This window comes from Molossus molossus, unplaced genomic scaffold, assembly GCF_014108415.1.
Source record: "Molossus molossus isolate mMolMol1 unplaced genomic scaffold, mMolMol1.p scaffold_m16_p_3, whole genome shotgun sequence".
Classification (NCBI taxonomy): domain Eukaryota; kingdom Metazoa; phylum Chordata; class Mammalia; order Chiroptera; family Molossidae; genus Molossus; species Molossus molossus.
Window position 1 is genome coordinate 129,033,007 of NW_023425366.1, and position 26,594 is coordinate 129,059,600.

Here is a 26,594-nt window from a genome sequence, read left to right on the forward strand (position 1 = left end):
TATTTTAAGGCGATCCTGATCATTACTAAAAGTAAAAAACCAGTATCAGTTTCCAAATTTGAAGATAACTTTACAAACATACACAAATAAAGAGAAAACTGTTATTACATTATTCAGCTGTTACTTCCTGTCCAAAAGTGAGCCCAAGCGTGACTTGGAACCTTTTACCTAGAACCGGGTCAACCATCTATTGACAGTCAACCCCTCTGAGAGACAGTTTGGAGGGACTGTGTTCCGACTCCAGAGCTGCAGTTCCAAAAAGCGCTGCGGATGACTGATGGCCGGGGTCTGGGGAACTCCCAGGAGACCGCCTGAAACAGCCGGCTACAGCTCTACCCCAGAGGCACCCTCCAGCCCTCAGCCCGTAGTCTAACTCTGTCCAAAATGCTCCCGCCAGACAGTCCTCTCTCCCACAGCCGTCCTGCAAAACTGAGGAGCCTTTTCATACAGTCCCCAAATCAGGCCGCCCCAGCCTTACACCTGGGGCGGGGACAGACAGACCGTGACAGCTACGCTTCCCTCCCATCTGCTCTCTGTCCCGCGGGGTTCTTTAGTCCTCACTAGGACTTCTTCGACCTTTGGATCCTCGCTCCTAAAGGAGGCGGTGACAGTGTTAAATGCATTTTAACTCAGCTTGAGACCCTGCCCCAGGGGACACACCTACTGCAAACTCGGCCCAGGGGGATCCACATCCAGGATCCAACGTCCCTAGAAGGCATTATTTGAGTGTTCGGTGATCAAGGCAAATACCTGCTAACACACATTTTGATTTTTAGGTTCAAAATCACCTCTGCCGGTCGACTCCCTAGAGGACGTCAGGATAGCGGTAAAGCTTGTGGAGCCGGGAGCCAGGCATAGAGTTCAAGTCCCGTGTTTCCTCCTTGCTGCCCAGGGACCCTGCCCAGCCTATCTCAGCATCTTGCTATTCTTACCGCAGTCGGAGGTGACGATAAGAAGAGGCTGCAGCCCCGAGTTGCTCAGGGATTGAGTGGAGCGTGCACGTGAAGAGGTGTGCACAGTGCCTGGCAGAAGTGGACACTCAGGACAGGCTGGCCGCCACCATCACCACCATCGGCACCATCGTTCGTGATCATCGTCTGCGCATCTCTGAGGTGACAGTGGGTAGCATCTAGGGGCTAAAGCATCCTGGTGGACATTTCTCCTTTGAGGCCACCCAGCTCTGGGCACCTTTTCTATGTTTATGGAATCCCAGACTATGAATCTTGGTGGCAGGCAAACCTATCCTCTGCTATGCCCCCCGCATAACATCACATTCCAGGGATCCCGGATCCTGAAATCGGTCAAACAGCTGTGGTTCCTCTCGTGCTCTTGGGACTCTTACTGCTCAGGGTGTGCCCCCTTGCGGTCACCCGCATGGCCCACCCACATGGACTGATGGGCTGTACCTAGCCTGATGCTGAGCTGGACCCAGTTCCAACATGGAAAGAAAACTCTGGACACTGGCTTTGCTTCTAGCTCTACTGAAGCCACAGCTGCACCTCTTCTATAACTGGGCAAAGGCAAATGGGACTTTGGAAACCCAGGAATGTAATTTCACAGAGATTAAGCTTTCTACCATATCTCATCCTCCTGTGGGGGCCTCCAGAAAGGCTTATTCCCCAAGAACCCCCCACTCACCATGGGGAAAGACCACCTGCACTTTTCTATAATAACAAGATGGTCACCTTCAGGTGAAGGGCTCTAAAGAGTCAGGTTCTAAGTCTGAATGTGGCCTTCCAGGGGCTCTGAAAGTCCATGTCAGGAGGGGATGACAGAACGTATTTTGTTTAATAGTTTGTAGGTCTGGTTTATAACTTTTCAGTGTCTAAGCATGTAGTACGTGGGCCTTCGTTTGTGCCCTTGCCAGGTCCTTAACATGATAGCATGTACGAGCTCCAGGTCCTTAACATGATAGCATGTACGAGCTCCAGGTCCTTAACATGACAGCATGTACGAGCTCCAGGTCCTTAACATGATAGCATGTACGAGCTCCAGGTCCTTAACATGATAGCATGTACACATGCCCCTGCCCCAGGCAGTCAGGAGCAAAGGGCTCCGGAACTCTCGCTCGTGCGCTCTCTCTCTCTCTCTCTCTCTAGCAACATCGAAGTTCTGGAAGCAAGGGGAGCAGGACACCCCGAGTCCCTCACGGATGCCGATAGGCAGCTAGGTCACCGCAGCAGCTCAGGGCAGCCACAGGGGTGGCCCAGCCAGAGGGGCCTGGTGGTTCCCCACCCTTCTCTTTCTCCAGACTTCGCAGTGATCCCGTGAGCTTCCCAGCAGCCCTGTTCTCTTCACTGAAATGTTTACTTACTTTCACTAAGCTGTGTGTTCAGTTGGGAAAAAAACAGAACACACAGAAATAAAGGAAAAGGAAAAATAAAGTTACCCATAGTCCCTCCCTAGAATAACTCAGTATCACTTTAACATATATTCCAGATGTTCTATCTGTTAATATAAATACACAAAATTATCAAAATAAATTGTATCTGTATTTTATTTTGTAACCTAATTTTCCTATGAGACCCTATGTTGTGAACATCTTTACATGCCAATGCATCTTTCCTTTTTAAAATTAAATTTTAATTTTGAGACAATTGGGGATTCCCGTGCAGTTGTAAGAACTAATAAGAGATCCAAATATCCAGTTTCCCCCAATGGTACCATCTCACAAAACTACAGTCCAACATCACAACAAGGTGTTGAGGTTGATACAATCCGCTGACTGGTTCCGATTCCCCCAGCTGTACTTGTACGGGTGTATGTAGCTCTGCACCATGGTACCTCACGCTCCCGTATCCACCGGCACAGTCAACATGCAAATCCATCACTGCAGGTGTCCTTCTGTCGCCCTTTCATACATGCACCCCCACTCCCCAGCCTCAACCCTTAATGAATTCGTTCACTTCGAGATGTCTGTTCACAAATGTTATACAAATGGAATCATGCAGCAGGCAACCTTTTGAGACTGACTTTTTCAGCCAGCCCAATGCCCTAGAGATCCACCCAAGTTGTTGCTTTGTCCACCATTCATTCCCTTTTATTCTAAGTGTGTTTCACAGAGTGTATGTACTGCGGTTTTTTTCATCGTTCACCCGTTGAAGGGCATTCTGTCTCCAGACAGAATTTTTGCCTATTACACATACAGCTGCTATGAAGATTCATGCAGGTATCTATGTGGACATGTTTCATTTATCTGGGATAAATGGCCAAGAACCGAATGGATCAAATGAAATTGCACGTTTCATGTATAAGAAATCGCCAAACCGTTTTCTGGAGTAGATTCTGTTTCATGTTACAGTGCAGGAGAGACCCAGTGTCTCTGCATCCTCACCGGCATTTGGTATTGTCATTGATTTTTATTTTAGCCATTCTGATAGGTTTGTACTGATACCTTACTGTGGTTGTAATGCTTGTTTCCCTGATAGCCATAATGTTGACCATCCTTTTCTATGCTCATATTTCATCTACATATTCTCTTGGGGCACAGTCTCTTCATGGTTTTTGCTTATTTTCTAATTTGATTTTCCTTTTTTTTTTTTTAAACCGTTGAGTCGAGAGTTCTTTATATATTGTAGATACTAGTCCTTGTTGGGTATGTGGTTTGCAAATATTTTCTCCCCATCTTCAGCTTGTCTTTTCACTCCTTTAGCAGTTCTTTTGGAGAACCAACATTTTTAATTTGACGAAGCCGAATTCTTCAGTCTTTCCTTTCACAGATTGTGCTGTGGCCACAAAGTCCTAGATCCTGAAGGTGTTCTTATGTTTTTTTCTAAAAGTTTTATAGTGCTATATTTTATATTTAAGTTCATGCGCCTTCTTAAGTTAATTTTGTATAAGATGTGAGGTTCAGGTTGAGGTTCAGATTCCCCCCCAGGTTTTGTGTATAAGTATTAGTATAAATATATATGACTATGAAAATAAATTGTAGCGTACCTTACATCCTGTTCTATGGCCTAATGTTCTCACAGTGTTCCACATTGTGGACGTTTTTAAATGCCAATCATGTTCATCTGTGTGACGGTTTCTAAGAACAGGCATTGCATCGATGTATCCCACGTTACTGAGCAGGCTTTAACTCTTCCCACACTGTCCCGCACCGTCAGTGTCTGTCGCCTGAAGCTGGGAACGCTCACACAGGCACATAAGCTGCTTTCTGAGAGGTTCTTTAAACACACATCACATCCAGCATGTGAGAGAAAGTGCTAGAACCTAGAAAACGGTTCTTTCCTCGAATCCTTTAGGCCTCTGTGCTAGACTGAATCAGAGAATCTTGACTTTCACTTTAACCTCATCTTCGTGTGTGCTAAAATACTCCCAGCCCTGGTGGTCATGTTACTTATGTTTCTATTTCCGCGTGTGTTGGAAGGTTTACAGATATTTTCAGGACCTGAGTCATTGCCAAGGTTGAGGTTGGCTTATAGAGGTCACCCACCTCTCCCAGGGTTCTTCCCCAGGAGTGCCCCCGCGTTGTCGGGAGCTTTCCGGGTGGTACCTGTCAGCTCTCACCTGACTTGTCCGGATTCCATTTGTCCAGGGTGGGACCTGGACCTGTGTGCCTGGGGCTACCCCTCAGGTGGTCTTCGTCCTCCCTTTCCAGTGTTCCAAAGTAGGGATTTCTTCTCGGAAGTTCTCTTGACTTATTACCTCTGGAAATACGGAGCTCACTCCTGAAGCAGCCCAGTTGGTTGTTCAAATTCTTTGAGTATGAAAAGTTCTAGCCCTGGCTGGGTAGTTCAGTTGGTTAGAGCGTCACCCAGATGCACCAAGGTTGTGGGCTCGATCCCCAGTCAGGGCACATACAGAATCAACCAGTGAACGCGTAAGTAAGTGGAACAGCAAGCTGATGTTTCTCTCTCTCTCTCAAATCAATCAATACAACATCTTTTTTTTTAAGTTCTGCCTACTGGCTATGAGTTTATTTGCTTTAGGACTTCCGCCCACAGGCCACCGTTGTTTAGAAAGCTGTGCTTCTTGACCTGCCTCACCTTGAACCCTTCGGAGGAGCTGTGGGCTGTGCTGCTGCCTGGATCCCGCCCCCAAGTTTGATTTATTGGTCTGGGCTGTGCGTGTTCGTGTGCGTGTGTGTGTGTGTGTGTGTGTGTGTGAGTGCTTAATCCTCGGCCAAGGATATTTTTACACTGATTTTCAGACAGAGTGGGAGGGAAGGAAGGAAAGAGAGAGAAACATCTGTGTGAGACACATCTATCGGTTGCCTCCCACATGACCCCGACCAGGGCTGGGGAGCCGAACAGTAACCAGGGTATGTGACCTTGACCGGATTTGAACCCGAGACTCTTTGGTCTATGGGCCAAGGCTCTAACCACGGAGCTAAACTGGGCAGGGCTGGTCTGGACTTTTTCAAAGCTCCCAGGTGATTTGAATGCAAAGACAGTTGAGACCCCCATGGAGTTGCACATTCACATGCCTGTGGTAGCCACACTGGTAATGGGTGAGGATTCTGCTGAGCTCTAGTTTCGTCCAAAATGAACATCAGCTACGAAGCTCTAGGCAGTTGCTTCGTGGGGGCTCTTTAGAAAGGGAGACTGGAATTCCAGATCTTCTTAGATGTTCCCTGCAGGCCAGACCCGGCCAGGGGTGTTGGGCCCCTGCGCTAAAACACTTTAGGGTGGCAACTGCTTCTAAAGCAGGTTCTCAAACAGCACCATTCACATTTGGGGCTGGAAAAGTCTTGGTTCTGGGGCATCCTGGGCTTTGTAGGGTGTCTAGAAGTACCCCTGGTCCCAACCCCACTAGAGGCCAGTAGCAACCCTGGCACCTCCCAGTGGTGACTATTAACAAGGTCTCTATGTCCTGGGGGCAGAACTGCCCTAACAGCCACTTTTCGGAAGCGACTCTGATCAATTGCCTCCATGATGAGGCACTCGCTCCAGAAGCTGCCGGGCCTGGTTCCGACAGGTCCCACCATAAGGAGGCTGTTTATTTTTCTAAGTAGAACAGTCCTTTGCCCACAACTTCCATAGGTGACTGACTGTTCCATTTTCTGATATCACACAAAAGCGAGCCTTCCAAATTTTAAAGTCACCTCCTGTGCCCCCTGCAAAGTCTTCTCTTCTACCTGCTAAGTTCCCTGATTTGTTTCCAGCTCCTCCCAAGACATGTTTTCCGGATGGTTTGTCCTTTGCCCAGCGGCCTCCAGGATTTGATCCCCCCCCCCCCCAAGCCGCGCGCGCTGAGCTCAGCACTCCGGTGACAGCCAGGCGTGGGGCCGCTTCCTGCCTCGCTGGGGCTCGCGCTTCTATTAGCGCTTCTCTGGACCCCATTAGTTGCTTTTTTGGCAACCACATCCCACTGTTGACTCAGACTGAGCTTGTGGTCAATTAAAACCCACAGCCCTTGGTCATGTTGCTCTCAGACCGATTGTATTCCATCCTCCACCGCTGCGGGGTATGTGCGTGCGCACGGGCGCGCACACATGCACTTTAACCTAATTTTAGCATACCTCATTTACTGTTCTTAAATTTCATCTCCGTGGTTTCAGTGTATCATTCTCGTATGCTAGAGATTTTTAATCCATATTTATCACTCAACAGAAGAGCTGTTATGCCCAATTTTGTGTCATTCATATAGGTTGGCAGTCCGCCTGTCTCCTCATTTAAGTCATTGTTAGAACTTTGTCCAGGGCAGGCTGAACAGACTACTGCGGACTTCCCCAGACAGCCCCGACCCCCCACTCAGCCAGCCTCAGTGTCCCTCCCTCCGGCCGCATTCCTGCCACTTACCCACAAGATCCTGGGACAAAAGTGGTCTTGCTAAAATGCAAATACACTATTATTCAGCCCTGAAAAGGAAGGAAATCCTGGCACAGGCTGCCACGTGGATGAATCTGGAGAACATGAAGCGAAACAAGCCAGACACAAGAGGCAGGTACTGTATGGTGCCTTCAGTGTGAAGTGGCCACACACTCAGAGAGTAGAACGGCGGTTGCCAGGGGCTGGGGAGCTGCTGCTTGCTGGGTGCACTCTCAGTGTGAGATGACAGTTCTGGAGATGGGGGATGGTAATGGTGACTGCATAGCAATCCGAGCACACTTGATGCCACTAAGATACACACTTAAACCACTAAAATCGCAAACGTTCTGTCATACATTTTACCACAATACAAGACACTTTTAATACATTATATAGTTTTAAAAAGCTTTGAGATACACAAATTCTGTGTTGCACCCTGGAGCCTACTCCCCTCAGAACTGGGAAATCAGGTCAAATTCATGCAGGTTTCTTGGTGACCCTTCATTTTTGCCCAAGTTCTCACAAAGCAAAACTGGAAGGATTTACTTAGAGTTTGGCTTTTAACTCTTTGGCGTCTTGGAATTGGCCTTTACTGGGGAATAGAGGCTAGAGTCTTTTTCTAACCTCTGGATTTTATCCCGGTAAACTTGTGGCTGCTGGTTGTCCCAGGTACAAAGATAAATGAGGCACAGTTTCTGCCCCTCAAGAAGTCAAATTCCTTCTTATTGGCAGTTGTTTGGGAATCCCCTTTTTATATAATTTAGAGCTAGTCTATTTTATTTTTTTTCTATTTTTAAAACTATTTTAAATTTATTTTTTAGAGAGAGAGGAAGGGAGAGAGAGATAGAAACATCAATGTGAGAGAGACCCATCTATTGGCTGCCTCCTACACACCTCCTACTGGGGATCTAACCAAAAACCTGGGCATGTGCCCTGACTGGGAATCCAACTGGGACCTCTCAGTCCATGGGATGACGCTCAATCTGCTGAGCCACATGGGCCAGGCAGAAATATTAAATTTTTAAGTGAGTCATGAAGGACAGAATTCGCAGCAAAACAGAGGAGGCAGGTCAGACAGACCACGGTCTAGACTTTCTCCCTGTGGGAGCAAAAAGGCAGGGAGAGGAGGAGGGGCTGACATCCCAGGTTCAAGGGTTGTGACCCTCTGGGCTCACGGTGGCACAAAGGCGAAGTGTGGTGACATAGAAAGGGGGAACGTCCCAGAGGAGCAGCGCAATCCTGGCAGACAGGAGGACAGCATCTGGGAAGTGTTCTCGTGGGTGGGGGGTCCCAGCCCCAGTTGAGGGAGGACGGTGTCCTCATGGGAGATGTAATGAATAACTTGTAAGAATAAGAATCTAGAATGGAATTCAAAATGGGAGCCCATTCCTATGAACTGGGAAATGGGGTACACATTGGTCCAGGGTTGGATCCCAGTGGTCAGATGGCCAACCCAGAACACAACAGTCAAGGTCAGTCTACCAAGAAGACATGAGTAAAGTTCTTGGAGTATTAATAGGAAGCTGGAAAAGCTGAGTAGCCCTGTGCTCCCCAGACTCCCCACCTCTGGTGGAGAAGGTGCTTGGCGACCTCAAAGCCTAGTTTGCTGTCATCAGAAGACACCCCCTCGACCACTGGTGAAGAAATACACTTGTGCACTTATACACACAACCAAGCTCACCTGCTCACAGCCCTCCAGGACTGGTCATGGATATGGAGGGACGCTTCTACCCCGAGTGGCTCCGTAGTCCTCTGTATCAGACAGAGCTACGAACCAGGCGGGAGCATACCCAGAACCAGAGGGGTAACCTGGTTGCCCAACTTGAGGGGAGTAAAAACAGACCTTAGAAATAAAGGGGGGTTAGGTTAACAATGACACTGGGTCTGGGGGCTCAGCCTCATTCAATGAAACAGAATCCTTTTTGCCTCTCCCTACCTCAGTGGCTCCTAACATTTCATTCTTAAGGATTTCTTATTTCAAATCTGAAGACCATTTTCTGTGTTGCAACCTAAGATCTGAATTCTGCTTTTAATCTGTCATCTGTTGGCACATTCCCGTCATTCGCCTTCTGGCTTCAAATGTGTCCCCAAATCAATTTTTCTCATCTTTCGCTTTTTTGCAAGCCTTAGCTCTTTTTTTGTCGCTGTCTCCCTAAAACCAGTCTTGTCCCTGCTTACCACTCTTTTGTAGCCATCTTTGGTTTTGTGCTTGTCTTAACATTTTTTATACACTGATCCTTTTAAGAAGAGAGTCCCTGGGAGAACACACTAGCTTCTTCAGCTCCCTGACTCTTTGTTCTTTCTGTGGGGATTACATAAGAATCATCAGCCTTCCCTATATTGAGTTCCATACTTTGTGCTACACATTTTTTTTGGGGGGGGGGGGGCTGTGGGCTTATATGGCCTGTGAAATTGCCTAAATATTTCTGTCTAGCACTTACGCAGTCTTCACAGTGGCCCCATGACCTAGGCAGGGCCATATCACTGCCCCCACCTCACAGCTAAAAAAGATGAATCTCAGGAAGGTCACTTGAGGTTATAATTGAGACAAAATTCCAGATTATCTGACTCCTAGTGACCAGCAACAACATTTAGCAGCAATATTGACTGGGTATCCCCAGGGGCCGGGCACTGTCTAGGCTGTGGGGACACAGCAGTGAACAAGGCAAAGACCATGGTCTCACGGGACTTGTATTCTGGTGGGGAGACACAAACAATAAATAAGTAAACAAACAAATAGAGAGAGTGTGCCAGGTGGTGATAAAAAGGGAAAACGTGTTGCTTTCTATCAGATCAGGGCATGCCTCTCCAGTTAGGGGGATTTGAGGGACGGGAAGCAAACGAGGGGGGCAGGATAAGCGGGGAAAGGAGAAGAGTGTTGCGTACAGAAGGAAGAGCCCTGAGGTGACCGGCTCCAAGTCTTGGGCAACAGCAAGGAGGCCAGTGGGTTGAACACAGAAGGTGAAAGACAGCAGAGCGAGAGGTAGTGCCAGAGGGTCCCGGCCACGTAGGACTCTGGGTTATTGTGAGATCTTTGGTTTTCATTCTGAGTCCTATGAAAAGCCAGTGGATTTCCTGGTGGGTTGGATGTGGAGTTTAGACAAAAAGAGGAGCCAGTGATAACTTCGAGGTTTGGGACTTCAACAGTTGGAAGGTTAGAGGTGCTCGTGGAGGAAGCAAGTTTGGGGGAAGTGGGGATCACTAGTTCAATGTGACATGCCATTTATTGGAATGAGGAAGACCAAGGGAGGAGCAAGTGGGGGCAGAGAGGCTAAGGACGTTGGGCTATTTGTTGATCACAACACGGGAGCCCCAGAGGGCAGTGGGCAGACCGCAGAATGGCGCAGTGGGTGCAGAGAAATGCCTGAGAACGGGTTCAGGCATGCGCATCCCGTAGATTCATAGCCTGTTCGTTGACCTTCAACCCCAATTTGGGCCTCACAGTGCTTCTCGCTTCGGTAAATGACAACCATCTTCCCAGGGCTCAGCTGCAAACCTGGAATTCTCCGAACCCTCACCTTCTCCACCCGCCCTGATGCGATCCCGCAGGGAGACCTCTCATCACCGCGAGGAAGATCTCAAATCCGCACTCATGCGCCGGTCCAGGCCTTCACCACCTCCTGCCCGGTGCATGCAAAACCTACCTGCTCTCTCGGATACCCCAGGTCAGTGCATGTGTGTGTAACATCCGTCAGGTCAAACCTGAGAAAGAAGTTCCGACCCTGACTCCGGTGTCCGGGTCTACGTGCCCAGGTCTTTTCCTGCGGGGCTTCGCGTGCGGTCCCCTCCGCTGGGCTCCGACAGGTCTCCGGTGTCTGCACACCTGCCTGTCACCTTGATGCATACCTGCCAGGTCACAGTCTTCTTTCTCGAATCGCACAGGCGCCGCGGGTCTGCCGTGGCATTTATTGCTGAAGGGGCAGGGTCTGAGCCACCCGATCTTTTAAAAAATATATTGTTTTGTTTTCCTTTTGTATTTGTGTTTGAAGAGAATTATTTTTCTGCCTGGAGGCTTGCTTCAACACACACATTTTCAGAGTGTGTCCAGTGGCAGGTCTTCTTTCATTGACTTTTGGTCCTGAACAAATAATTACGTTTTTTTCTTTAAGAACAGAGAGCGTTTGCTTGTCCCATCTTTCATAATTCTGTGTGTAGGGTACTGTCATTCCCGCCCCCTTTTCTCGGTCCTCCGGGTACGGTCTGTGCACGCGAAGGGACAGCGCGGAACCGGCTGCTCGGGCCTCGGCCAGCCCTGCGCGTCTCTCACGGGTCACAGGGGCCCCTCGGGTGCCTGGCACGACTCTGTCACGGGTTGTGCCGGCAGCAGGGCAGGTCCATTCGGAAATGCACACAGCCCCGCCCCAAGCAGCCAAGGAGCCACGGGAGACGTTCTGGAAATAACAAATAAGATTAGAGGCAATATTCAGGCTCTGAGTGGAACAGATCAAAGTTTGTCTTCATTTCCACAGCCAAAAACAAAAAACCTCGGGCCAAAAGTGTCACTGCTAATCCAATTGTTCTGTAATGTGCAGGTCGCTCAGCACCTTTGCTCTGCGGCCACCCCCGCACTGCGCGTCTCGGCTGTTTGGAGCTGCGCCCTGTTCGGAGCTGCGCCCTGTTCGGGGCTGCGCCCTGTTCGAGGCTGCGCCCTGTTCCGAGCTGCGCCCTGTTCGGGGCTTCGCCCTGTTCGGGGCTTCGCCCTGTTCCGGGCTGCGCCCTGTTCCGGGCTGCGCCCTGTTCGGGGCTGCGCCCTGTTCGAGGCTGCGCCCTGTTCCGGCTGCGCCCTGTTCGGAGCTGCGCCCTGTTCGGAGCTGCGCCGTGTTCCGGCTGCGCCCTGTTCGGGGCTGCGCCCTGTTCGGAGCTGCGCCCTGTTCGGAGCTGCGCCCTGTTCGAGCTGCGCCCTGTTCGGAGCTGCGCCCTGTTCGGAGCTGCGCCCTGTTCGAGCTGCGCCCTGTTCCGAGCTGCGCCCTGTTCGAGCTGCGCCCTGTTCCGAGCTGCGCCGGGCCGGGCTCAGGCGAGAGGCGCACAGGAGGCCCCCTGGACTGCCCCCCACCCGTGCCTTCTGTTGTGAAGTGTGGGGTGACTGCTCTCCTACAAGCTTAGGGAGAAAACAGCCATCCACCAAAATGTTTTCCCAATTCCTGCCTTTTCCCTTTCCCACCGTTTTCTGAATAAAACATAGAACATTTCAAGTGTTTCTTCATCCCCAAGGTTCATTCCACTGGGCGACGTCAGGGACAGTTCCACGGTGTCCAGGACTGAGGCAGAGTCGTGGCTGGAACAGTACCAGCCTTTAAGATCAGCGAAAAGTCAGACATAAAGCTTCCAGGATTCGCAGCCCCAGTCTAGAAACAGATTTGCATACCCAGATGTAGAGACAGTGGAATGATGTTCCTCAGGCCTGTCGCTGTCAGAGCCGGTCCGCTAAGGTCCTGCTCCTCCTCCGTGGTCCAGCGGAAGGCCAGCGGCCGACGGGCCACCGACACCGAACTCCCGCCCAGCCCCCGCTTCGCGCACACAGTTCTCTATAATCCGGGTGCTTTTGTGCGCATCTACGGGTCTGGTCAGGAAATCACCTCTGTTGCTTTTGTGGGGGTGACATACATGTACGCGGTCGCCCTGCCCCTAGCTAAGTGCCTGCAGGCGTCCCCTTCCGGACAGCGGGCCCTGAGGTTTGGGGCCTCTGCTGGGGAAGCGATGCTCTCAGGGGATTTGCGTTGAGATCCTTCTAACTTGAAGATGTTTCCTTATAAATTGTGGCAGACTTGCAGTGAACACCAGACAGCTGTGCCCAGCGCCCAGCTGTACAGGTGTCCCCGTCTCCTGTTTGCTTCGGTCGTTTACACGCAGAGTGTCACAGCGAAAGCAGGAGTCTCCCTGCCCGCGGGGACACAGCCACCGTCTCCTCCAGCGTCCTTCTCGGTGCGCAGAAGCCTCGAAGCACTGTTTCCGGACTTCTCCCACTTATGGATGTATCTTTGCGGTTCGGAGAGGTGATACCGCGTTTGCCACATCTTCAGCAGTGTGAGGTGGAGATTTCTCAGCTTTGATAAAGGCAGACCTGGGCTATTTTAACTGCAGGAGAGTATTTCACCGCGTAGATCAATACAGCTTACTGTAGCCACTCGAGGCTGTTTTCAGTCTGCACCATTACACACAACCCGGTGAACACCCTCCCACCTCCTGCGGACAGGCCTGAGGGCGGCTTCAGGGCGTGTCTGTGCCCTTCTCTTTTCACCTTGACCCCTAGAAAGGACACATTTCCATGGCCACCAACATGTACACAGCTTTTACAGAAACCAACACCTAAACTTGCCCTGTGTAGTGTGCTCTGATATTTCCCTTTACTTCTTCCACTTTTAAGGCTACTTAGGACCCTTTCTGATTTCACAACTCACTCCGGCGGGGGTGCCACGCTGGGGTATATGCCTGGAGACCGCTGAGTTGAGGGAGGGTAGGTGGGCGCCTTGAGCTACATGCCGATGAGCCCCTTCCAGGACGGTGCCAGCAGCACTGTGGGAGTTCCCAGCGCCTCTACCTTAGTCCTCACCCAAGAACATTTTTTTCATTGAATTTTAGAGAGAGTGGAAGGAAGGGAAAGGGAAAGAGAGGGAGACAGAGAGAAACATGGATGTGAGAGAGAAACATCCATTGATTGCCTCCTGCCACGCCCGACCAGGGCTGGGGATTGAACCTGCAACCCAGGTACATGCCCTTGACCAGGAATCGAACCCACGACCCTTTGGTGCACATGGTGATGCTCCAGCCTCTGAGCCACACCGGCCAGGGCCCTTGCCAATGCTTTTTGCTATGAGACTTTCTTCAACATGTTTTGCTGCTGGGTGTGAAAGCATCTCGCTGCTGCTTCGACTGGCACTTCCTTTGTGTGTGCTCACCTTGACCTTTGACTCTTCCATATGAGGTTTCATGGTCAGCACCCACAGATTTCAATAGGCAGTGTTATTCACTATCGCTTATTGTCTAAATGCCTTTTAATCGCCATCACATTTCTTCTTGGACACATGAACTGGTTAAGAGTGTAATAGTTTCCCAATGCAGTAGAAAGAGGGTTAGGCTGTGCTTAGCCCTTCTCCAATTGTATTGTGTTGTCAAGGAAGTGGTCTCCATGAATTGATTCTTTGGTACCTTTTGAGATTGTACAACCTTGGGAATTTTAAATAAACATTCCATGAGTGCTTAACAAGAATGTATTTTAATATTTAGGTTCTATATCCAGCCCCTTAGACCAAACTTGTTCACATGATGTTCAAACATCAACACCCTTATTTATTTTTCATTTCCTTTGTGCATCACTTTCTCAGAAACATTTATTAAAATCTCCCTTCAGTCCTAGCTGGTTTGGCTCAGCAGTTAGAGCATCAGCCCGAGAACTGAAAGGTCGAGGGTTCGATTCCTGGTCAAGGGCACATACCTGGGTTGCAGATTTGATCCCGGGCCCTGATGGGGGTTGTGTGGGTGGCAACCAATTGATGTGTCTCTCTCATATTGATGTTCTCTCTCTCTCTCTCTCTCTTTTTCTCTCTCTCTCTCTCTCCCACTTCCACTCTATCTAAAAATCAATGAAAAAATATTCTCAGGTGAGGAGTAAATAAAAAATAAAAATAAAATAAAATCTCCCTCTATGATTGTAGACTTGTGATTTTTAAAAAGTTTTATTTTTCAGTTACAGTTGACATACAATATTAGTGATTTTACTTTATATTATAAATGTTTATACTTTATATTTTCTATGTTTACATTGTTTTAATCAGGCATTCTTTCCTTTCTGCTGTTTTAGAAGTTACGCATTTTATTGCTATTCTTTTAGCCATTACCTTAAGAGTTTGATATGCATACTTGATTTCTGCCGGTCGTCAGTTTCCGCTCTGCTCCAGGGCGGCACGGAGGCCTTGGAAAACTGTCATCACCCCCCTTTCACACGATTCCTTTTGTCTCCTGGTTATTTTATTTCCACCTTGCTTTTGGCCTCTCCCCCAGTATTAATTACTGCTTTTGAAAGAGAAGTCCTTTCTTAGTTACTCAAAGATGTCACCAGTGTGTTTGCTCGGTGAGCTCTGGCACCCTACCTCCTTCCGCAGCCACTGTTCTGTTACCGAAACACATCCCTGGGAGCATTGAACTCCCTCCATCGTTTCTGTCTGGAGACGTCTTTCACTATTGATACTTGCATTGAGTATAGCACTCTAGATTGGCAGGGTTTTCTCAGGAGTTTGAAGGAACTATTCCATTGTTCTGGGCTTCTGTTGTGGCTATCAATCTGTTTTTCCTTTGCAGATAATTTTATTGTTTTTAATATTTTCATTGTTATTTTTACTTTCAACCTGATGGATTTATATGTAGATATATGTTTATGTATCCTGTTCAGAATTCGCCATGTTTCTTAAATTCTGAAAATTCTCATTGAATCTTGCTTATTTCCCATTATTTCTATTCCTTCCTTCTAGAATTCTCTACACATTCTGTCCTCCATACTGTTTATCCATCTTGTCCATATCCTCTTCTCTGTGACCTTTATTTTGAGTCTTTTAGTTCAATAATTCTCTTTTTAGCAGTGTTTTATCTGCTAACACATTTATTGGGGTTTTATTTTCTGTGCCTATATATTCGATTGGCAGACATTCGGTTTGATTCTTTTTTCAAATTTTATCTTAAGATAATATTTTTGGAATATTATTTTGCTCTTTTAGGATGATTGCTATTTTTTCTTTTATCTTAATAAAAAATTTAAATGGACTTATAGAGTCTTTTAGACTGCCATTCTGTTACCTAAAGTCCTTGGGGCAGTTAATTTTACTGTGTGGTGCCTGCTGACTCTTCCTTGTGGTTGACGGTTCTTGCTATGGTTTATGGTTTTTTCATGATAGCTAAATCCTGGTGGGACTGTTTATACCAGGTTCTATGGAACCTAGCTCTATGGTAATGGTATTGCAGAGTAGATTTGCATTTGTCTGCAGAGAGCCCTGGGGGTTTTACCAGTCCAGAACAATTTTAAAAGACATTTTTTTTCTTTATTGATTTTAGAAAGAGAGATAGAAACATTGATGAGAGAGAACATCGATTGGCTGCCTCCCCCCCCCCCCCACTGGGGATCAGGCCCACAACCTGGGCATGTGCCCTCACCAGGAATTGAACCAGTGACCTCTTGGTTCATGGGTCTATGCTCAACGACTGAGCCACACCAGCTGGGCTCCAGTCCAGAACAGATTTTGCTGTGTCTTTATCACTTCAGAAATCTGGCACTTACCAGTGGTGTAGTCCGATTTTCAGCCTCAACATGAGGTGCACATTTGGCGCTTCTGTTTCCTATGGGTGAGTCAATTTTGTATTTTCCAGCCCAGAGCCTCGGTTACCGACAAATCCCCAGCTTACTCCCCTGGGCTCATGAGCACAATTTTTCTCAGTCCCCTTTCACTGAGGCATAATATTATCAAGGTTTGAGTTTCAGTTCACTTCAACCTCAATATCCAGTACCTCCCACCATCATAATAGGGACAGTAGGTAGAGCAACCCAAACAGAGAGGCAAGTGTTTGCCTTTCAACAACCAGCGCTGCTGACTTCAGTACAGGAACGTTCTCTCCACTCACTAACACAGACCACTGTCTCCGCGTCTCCTAAGGCCATTTTTCCCCATCGGCATAGGTATACTTTTCAAATTTCAGACTCGGGTATGCAATAAATATTCCTTTTGTTTTCCATCTCCACTTGATTATCTGACTGTGCATGCTCTCTATCCCTCTGATCTATAGAAAAAATGATCTTGGGTCCTTCCTAGGGTCACCATGTCCATATCTTTGCATCAAAGAGTGGCTGTGTTTGATCTCAGTCATCTGTCTACACATCCATGGGTGCACTCATTGTCCCGTCTGCGTGGCTTCTTTTCATCCGCTCCCTCTCTGTGAGTCTTTGTCATGCTTGCAAAGTGAGAAGCTTTGGTGAGGCTTCCTGTGGTCCCATCTCCCAGGAAGCACCACGGTTTTTCTTCCCTATGCTGCTGAGAAGTGAGGTTCCTCTCTGCAGCTCAGGGATCCAAAGGATGCTCGCTCTCTGTCTCGCTCTCGCTCTCTGTCTCGCTCTCGCTCTCTGTCTCGCTCTCGCTCTCTGTCTCGTCTCGCTCTCTGTCTCGCTCCCGCTCTCTGTCTCGCTCTCGCTCTCTGTCTCGCTCTCTCCCCCTCTGTATCCCTGACCACACTGCTCATCCCCCCCCCCCAGTCCAGCAGACTCTAATTATACTGGAATAAGTCTTCCCATTTCTTCAGGTCATTGCACTCTGTGTTCTTAGACCTCTTTTCCTAAAAGCTTATACTTTGGGGGGAAAAATCACAAAATGATACCCTCTTCTCTGATTTCCACTTCACTCTAAATGTCCCGCAATGAAAGGGTCAGAGACTGCTCCCTGATTGAACACAGGGGATGAAATGGGATAAGGGGAAGGGAAATCTGTGGAGAACAAAAAACCCACATTAATACCTCACAATGATTTCCTGGAGTTGTGGGTAATATCCTTTGGTCACGGGATCTGGTGCCCGATGTCAAAGCCTGGTCATGCCTCTGCTGGTCATGTGGCAGGGTGAGCTGTGCACCCCCCGGGACTTTCGTTGGGGCGATGTGATGACCTGGCTGTGGGTGTGCGGCAGTCAAGCGATCACGCACACACGGCAGCCCTCCCCGCCCCGGCACGCGGCAGGCTGACGGCTCAGTGGTGGGCTGGTATTTTATGAACACATCATGTTGTTAGGATTCACATTTTACTTGGAGCTCGATAACCTCAGATGAGTTACTTAAGCTCTTGAGCTCTTAGTTCCCCCGTGTGTCACAGGCTGCAGGGCTGTCATTTTTAACGAGAGTGCTTAGAAGTTTATAGCATGAGCTGTTGGTTCCCCACCAGAACCCCTGTAGGGCACCCAGCTCTGAGATACTTCAGGAACTGAGAGATGCTCTCCCAGGGCCACCCCCGCCAACGGCTGACCCATGTGAGGGATGCGAGAGCCCACTCCGCTCCTTAGAACAGCGCTGACTTTGGTGCAGTGCACACGCCAGCGCTCGCTACAGAATGAGACAGGCCAGAGGTCCCGGAAACCACCACGCTTCGTCGTCTCCCTGCCTTCCTTACAGGTTGCTCTGGAGAACGGTCTCATCATTTGCAAAAGTCCCTTCTCAGGTGCTGCTCCAGGGACCCACCTACGACAGAGCCCACATTCACAGTAAGGCTGGAACCCAGCATTCCTAACCCCGAAGATAACGGTCTTAACTCCTAGACTGCACTGTATTTCTCTAAGTTGTTTCACACACACACACGCCTACAATGAAGTAAGTGCACACCAAATGGTGGTTCATTCATTCAAAATATTTATTGAAGACTCACTATGTGCTAGACAATGTTGTAGCCCTGGCAATTATGGAAAAAGCATCCTATAAGTATGTTTTAAAACTGGATTATGTAATGATATGAATAGTTACCATTTATTGGCAATCTATTACATGCTAGATACCTTATGTATTATATCTAATACAACAACACTGCAACGCTAACATTACTTTTGTCTTCCTTTGTCTTAGGAAACTAAGACCCAGAAAGATCAAATAACTTGTCGAAGGCCATGCAACCAGGAAGTGATGGAGGCAGGATTCATATCAAGGTCTTTCTACGAGCCATACATTTTAATAAGCTTTTACTCCCTATTTGATCACCCAGGATTTCGGTTGTTTGTTTAAATGTCTGCATCCCCCCACTAGACTTGAATTCATGGCAAGACAAGGTCTGTTTCATTTTAATATCCCCATTCCTGGAAAGACGGTGACACAGTAGGTACCTGCACATGTTTGTAGGGTGAGTGAGAGAATGTGTAAATGGGAATGAATGATCAGGACTTGGGGGTGACCTGTTTCCCAAGTTGATGCTGACACCTTCTTCCGCAGGTTTCCCACTCCCGAGAAGAGGGGTCTAAGAAACACAATCTAGCGCTTGTAATCCATTTCGGTTTAATTCAACCAGCACCTCCTACTGGCCGACTATGGGGAATTGCACTGTCGGTTCCCAGCTAACAGCAGGGCTTGTCTGAGCCATCCATCTAAGCAAGGCTGACACGGCCCAGGAGAGGAGCCCGTGCCCTGGATGTTCAGAAACATTAAGGAGAAAAGTCGCTGGGGCAACAGAATAACCAGCTAAGCGCAAGTAAGATGACCCAAGCTTCTGGCATGTTCTGCTATCTAGAAAGAGATGTGTGTGCAGGTATTTCTCAGAAGCTCAGGGTGAGCTGGGACATTGAAGCGAGCTCCAGGAACGTGTTTGGTTGGAACTGATCAGGAATGTCACAGCGAGAGAGTCTGCAGAGCAGTGAGGCTCACAGATGCGTCTCCTGAAGGTTAGACCAGGTGTCATCCCATACGAGCATCTGTGAGATTGCTTTCCAGACCCTTCTCGCAGAGAACTGCTCACATTGCAAAGCCGCGGCTCTGTGTCCTACTCCGGGACACCTGGTCACCGGGGTTGGGGTCGGGGTAGACACTTACCCCAGGCTGGGCCAGGTGGATTCCTTCTCCTGGAAATCCGACTGAGGGATGTGGGGTCCGGGACTGGAAGCTGTGGGGAGCCTGGAGAGCAGCAGGGGGACAGGGGATCAAGTCCCTCACTGAGTGAGACCCCCAGAACCACCCTGGTCCCCACAATTCCTTGAAAATCTTGCTTATCTTTCCCTTGGGTTCCAAGAACTACTATATCCCTCCAATGAATTTCCTTTTTCACTTAAATTAGCAACAGCAGGTTTCTATTACCTGCAGTCAACTAGAACCACTACCGATGAAGGTGGGAGAGAGACGGCGCAGCTGCCTCCCACCTTCCTTCCCTGATTCTTAAGAGGGAAAGAGAGGATCTTCTGACAGTCTAGTGGGAGAGTCAGACGAACACAGTTGTCTGCATACGACGTGGTGAGTGCACTAACCAGGGGACACTGAGCTGAGCGTCGGGGACGGCGAGGGGAGGCCTCGCACAGACGGGCCCCCGGATAGCTGCGGTTGCTGCACACTGATGTGTTACCAGGAGCATTGGAAGGGGGATGAGAGTCTGTACATTTCGTAAAAGGATAAGAGATGAAAGAGGAAACAGAGTAAGGTGTTTTGGTCAGGAGGGTCTAGTTTGGGCTGTGGTGACGTGAGCTCTGGAATCAGTGGCTCAGCAGGACAAGTTGTATTTCCCTTACAGATGCAAAGAAAAATGGGGTTCTGTTCCCTGGAGCCACATCGGTGCTGATGACAGGGCTCTGACACCTGCGGGCACCGTCCGGACCACGAGACCTCAGAGGAAGCCAGAGGACAGGTCCTTATGACAATGAAATGCGTGGCCCAGAAGTGAAGTCACTTTCATTCCAGCTCATTGTTCAGAACTAGTTACATGGCCCTGCCCAGCCTCTTGGGGACAGGGCTGTGTCATCCTCTGGTGTGCTGAGGAGAAGCTGAGGACCGGACCAGATGAGGGTGAGCACTGGAAGTCCCCCCAAGAGAAGACCACCATTCTCTTACCTGGATCTGAGTCTTGGTTCCTGTGCCTGAGACCCTGTCTTGGTCATTTGTCCCAAATCGTATTCAGTCTAAACTGGCTCTGTCAGTGACTCCCTGGCCATATCTCAGCTTGGTAGCAAGGAGTCCCTGGGGCTCTGTGGAGAGAGGACAGGATTCATGTGGCTTTGGCTCTTGGGGGAACTCGCAGACTTTCTGAGATACCAAAGTCTTCGTGCCGCAGTGCTGTGGGTCTGTTTCTCCTTGCAGGACTCTGACAGTTGCAGGCACAGCCCACCACCTTCTCTGTGCATTCCCCAGCCCCTTCTCCTTGGAGGACTCAGACAGTTGCAGGCACAGCCCACCACCTCTCTGTGCATTCCCCAGCCCCTTCTCCTTGGAGGACTCAGACAGTCGCAGGCACAGCCCACCACCTCTCTGTGCATTCCCCAGCCCCTTCTCCTTGGAGGACTCAGACAGTCGCAGGCACAGCCACCACCTCTCTGTGCGTTCCCCAGCCCCTTCTCCTTGGAGGACTCAGACAGTCGCAGGCACAGCCACCACCTCTCTGTGTGTTCCCCAGCCCCTTCTCCTTGGAGGACTCAGACAGTCGCAGGCACAGCCACCACCTCTCTGTGCGTTCCCCAGCCCCTTTCAGTCCTCTAAGCTCCTGTCCCCTCAGGCTACACTCCATGATCAGTGATGGATATTACGAGCGGTTGATAAACTTTCAAATGTCCAAAACTGACTTCTTTATCACCCCCCCCAAGCACCCCTTGGCCTTCCTCCCCTTGGTTAAATGCAGTTCAGGCCAACTTTGATGGCTCTCCATCCCACATCCAGTGTGTCAGGAGCCCCATTAGCTCTGCCTTCAGAACACACCCCAAATCCACTGCTCAGCACTTTCATTCCCATCACCCGGGCCCGAGCCACCATGTTTCACGACTTTTCCAGTACATTCCTTGGTGACCTCACTGCCCCTATCTTTGTCTAACTAGAGTCTGCTCTCCACACAGCAGCCGCCAGATCCCAGCAAAAACGTGTCAGCTCATGTCACTCTGCTCAAAGCCCAACCACCGCTCTCCCATCATTCAGAGGAAAAACCAAAGGGTCCTGATGCTCTTCCCACCCCATCACCTTTGTGACCTCGTCTCCCTTGTCTCCCCATTGCCCTGCTGGACCGTCAGTTCGTTAAGGGTGAGTTCTTCATTTTGGGTCATTTGATAGGTTACAAACATCTGTTCATTTGATCATTCCAAGAACCTAAGTTGTCCTTGGCACATAGTGAGTGTGGAAATCATGACTGACATACCTGTGGAATGCATGACTGACTGACATATCTGTGGAATGCATGACTGACATATCTGTGGAATGCATGACTGACTGACATATCTGTGGAATGCATGACTGACATATCTGTGGAATGCATGACTGACATATCTGTGGAATGCATGACTGACATATCTGTGGAATACATGACTGACTGACATATCTGTGGAATGCATGACTGACATATCTGTGGAATACATGACTGACTGACATATCTGTGGAATGCATGACTGACATATCTGTGGAATACATGACTGACTGACATATCTGTGGAATGCATGACTGACATATCTGTGGAATACATGACTGACTGACATACCTGTGGAATGCATGACTGACTGACATACCTGTGGAATGCATGACTGACATATCTGTGGAATGCATGACTGACATATCTGTGGAATGCATGACTGACTGACTATCTGTGGAATGCATGACTGACATATCTGTGGAATGCATGACTGACTGACTATCTGTGGAATGCATGACTGACATATCTGTGGAATGCATGACTGACTGACTATCTGTGGAATGCATGACTGACATATCTGTGGAATGCATGACTGACTGACTATCTGTGGAATGCATGACTGACTGACATATCTGTGGAATGCATGACTGACATATCTGTGGAATGCATGACTGACTGACTATCTGTGGAATGCATGACTGACTGACATATCTGTGGAATGCATGACTGACATATCTGTGGAATGCATGACTGACTGACTATCTGTGGAATGCATGACTGACTGACCATCTGTGGAATGCATGACTGACTGACTATCTGTGGAATGCATGACTGACTGACATATCTGTGGAATGCATGACTGACATATCTGTGGAATGCATGACTGACTGACTATCTGTGGAATGCATGACTGACTGACATATCTGTGGAATGCATGACTGACTGACTATCTGTGGAATGCATGACTGACTGACTATCTGTGGAATGCATGACTGACTGACATATCTGTGGAATGCATGACTGACATATCTGTGGAATGCATGACTGACTGACTATCTGTGGAATGCATGACTGACTGACATATCTGTGGAATGCATGACTGACATATCTGTGGAATGCATGACTGACTGACTATCTGTGGAATGCATGACTGACTGACTATCTGTGGAATGCATGACTGACTGACATATCTGTGGAATGCATGACTGACATATCTGTGGAATGCATGACTGACTGACTATCTGTGGAATGCATGACTGACTGACATATCTGTGGAATGCATGACTGACATATCTGTGGAATGCATGACTGACTGACTATCTGTGGAATGCATGACTGACTGACATATCTGTGGAATGCATGACTGACTGACATATCTGTGGAATACATGACTGACATATCTGTGGAATGCATGAGTGACTGACATATCTGTGGAATGCATGACTGACATATCTGTGGAATGCATGACTGACTGACTATCTGTGGAATGCATGACTGACTGACATATCTGTGGAATGCATGACTGACATATCTGTGGAATACATGACTGACTGACTGTGGAATGCATGACTGACTGACTATCTGTGGAATGCATGACTGACTGACATATCTGTGGAATGCATGACTGACATATCTGTGGAATACATGACTGACTGACTGTGGAATGCATGACTGACTGACTATCTGTGGAATGCATGACTGACTGACATATCTGTGGAATGCATGACTGACTGACATATCTGTGGAATGCATGACTGACATATCTGTGGAATGCATGACTGACATATCTGTGGAATGCATGACTGACATACCTGTGGAATACATGACTGACTGACTATCTGTGGAATGCATGACTGACATACCTGTGGAATACACGACTGACTGACTATCTGTGGAATGCATGACTGACTGACATATCTGTGGAATGCATGACTGACATACCTGTGGAATACACGACTGACTGACTATCTGTGGAATGCATGACTGACTGACATATCTGTGGAATGCATGACTGACATACCTGTGGAATACATGACTGACTGACTATCTGTGGAATGCATGACTGACATACCTGTGGAATACACGACTGACTGACTATCTGTGGAATGCATGACTGACTGACATATCTGTGGAATGCATGACTGACATATCTGTGGAATACATGACTGACTGACATATCTGTGGAATGCATGACTGACATATCTGTGGAATGCATGACTAAAATATGATTTCAGAGAAGTCTGTCCCCAGTGAGTCCATGTGCTGAACTTACCCTATCCCTCTGCGACCTTGCGATTGTGAACGCTACTCATAAGCACCGGAAAAGTGACAGACAGACCAGAGCACTGCCAATACTATGCTACACAGATCACTGGGTCCACTTATGGGTAATCCCCAGGGACGAGAAAATGGCATCAATCCTACAGATAAAAGAAGGGGGGGTCAGCCCAGCTGAGTGGCTCAGTGGTTGAGCGTCAATCCATACACCAAGAGACTGCAGGTTCAATTCCCGGTCAGGGCACATGCCTGGGTTGTGGGCCCCACCCCCAGTGGGGCGCATGCAGGAGGCGGCCGATCGATGTTCTCTCTCATCGATGTTTCTGTCTCTCTCTCTCCCGCTCCCTTTCTCTCTCTCTCCCCCCAAATCAATAAAAAATAGTTAGAAAAAGAAGGAGGTTGTCAAAGGGAACTTGCCGCAAGGAAAGGGTTGGCGTAGGATGAACCATCCCTGGAGAGGACGCGCAGTGTCACGAGGCTCTGGCAAGACCTCCGTGTGCGGCTCCAGGCCAGGGCAGCTCATGGCACATGTCTGCCACAGGCTGAGTTTGTGCGGCTCACACCGTCTCTCCTTTACGTGTCCCCCTTGACAGCCAACTCGTGTTCACATGGCATCTTGCCAGAAATGGCCCAGAGTGGGCCACTCTGCTCCTGCCAGCTTGCACCCTGAAATCACCTGTACTCATGTGGGGAACACAAAGCAGCAGTCTAGGGTGGTAACGAGGGCTTCAGAGGGAATCAAGACCCTGAGTCTTAGTCCCCTTATTTTCAAAATGTGGATAATGATATCTACATTTAGTAGATATTACAAGTAGACTTAGTAAGATAATTAAATTCCATAGTAGATGTTAAGACACTGGCACACTGGACCAGTACTCCGTAGATGCCTGGGCCTGTTGGATGTTTCTGATAACCTATAAGGATACTTTCATCCCTGTAGGTCCCTCAACATCGATCTGCCACCTGTTGTCTGATGGTGCCATGGGCCCCGTTCTGCTGCACCCAATGCCTGGCTGAGTCTGCCTTCCCAGGAAACTCTTCATTCCCTGGGCTCAGTCGGGGTCTGATTCTACGTGACTCGATTTCAGTTATGCTTAACTGAAACATCACCAATACAGAAAAAGTCCCTATGTCAGCTGCCGAACTTAATAACAAGTCCTGTGTAGATCAACGACTTCCCTAGAGAAAAGACTGGAAATGAATATACAATGTTGAAGGTCAAAAAGAAATTTCTATGTGTCTCTGTGTAATAGACAGAAAGTACAAAATGAAGAACTGGTAAAAACTTCTTAATGTGTCCCAAACAAAACTTTACAAACTGGTGTGAATCATGTACACCTAATATGTAAAGAGCTCTTAGAAATCAATGAGATAAAAAGCAAATATTCCAATAAAAAAATGGTTAATGGACATGACATATAGATTTATAAAAGAAATACACACAGTTAATAAAAATACTCTATATCATTCATAAGCAAATAAATGCAATAAAAACAAGATACTATTTCCAGCTATTAAATTGGCAAAGTTTATCCAGAAAAATACTATCTAGTGTTGGCAGGTGCTTGAGAAAGGGAGCGCTTCGTATACTACATTTTTAGGAAGGTGAATATCTTCCTAGTAAGTATTAAAAAACACTATACTGTGCATATAATTTGACCCAGCAATAATCCTAACTGGGCACAAACATTTGGCTATTAGAATGTTTCACTGAAGCATTGGTTGTATCAGCAAAGATTCGGGGAACAGAATGAATGACAAAAGGAATCTAATTCTCTAAACTCTGGCATCTCCGAAGGACAGAAGATGAGCTAGTCATGAAGAATGAAACTGGAGGAAAACAGTGCCTGTGATGGATAACTCCGCCGTTCAGTTATGGCCACGCATTCAGCAACTATTTACTGAGCGCATCTCGGTTTCTTTAACACCACGGATGTCAAGATGAACAAGACAGAGTCCCTGCCATCAGGAAACACTTTTAATTGTGCGATGCATATGGTGAATGGCATGAAGGAGGTGTGAACTGAGTGTGGTCACATTCTCCCCTCCCCCTCAAAAACATTGATCCTGGCAAATGACCCAGATGTGGGAGAATCCATAGCTGCGTTTAGCAGTTCTGCACCATGAGCTAAGAGCACGTTGAGAAGGAGTGTGCATCGGCTGTTACATAACAATATCACCGGAAACTAGCATTTGAAACAACTCATGTTTACTAACTCAGTTTCTGTGGCTCAGAGTCTGGGTACAGCTTAGCTGAACCTCCTGCTTCGGGGTCATTCGAGACTACAGTCAAGGTGTTGGCCAGGTCTGTGGTTTCTTCAGAAGGGTCCACTGGGGACAGTCAGCTTCCAAACTCATGCAGGTGTGAGCAGGATCCAGGTCCTTATGGGCTGTCAGGCCGAGGGCCCTGGCTCCTTGCTGGCTGTTGGCCGGAAGTCACCCTCAGCTCCCAGCTGTTGGTCGGCCGGCAGCTGCTCTCAGACCCTGGCCCCCCGGGGCCTCCCTGACGTTTCCACTAGTTCACCAAAGCCAGCGAGGAAGCCAGTCTGCCAGCAAGATAGACAATGTCGTCTTCTGAGACGTGATCAGGGGAGTGACATCCTGCGTCCTTCACTGCCTCCTGTTGGCTGGAATAAGTCTCAGGTCCTGCCCACACTCAAGAGGAGATGGCACGGTGGCATGAGTACCAGGACGCAAGGATACTTTGGACCCTCTGAGAGTCTATCCACCACAGTGTGCAAGAAGAGAAGCC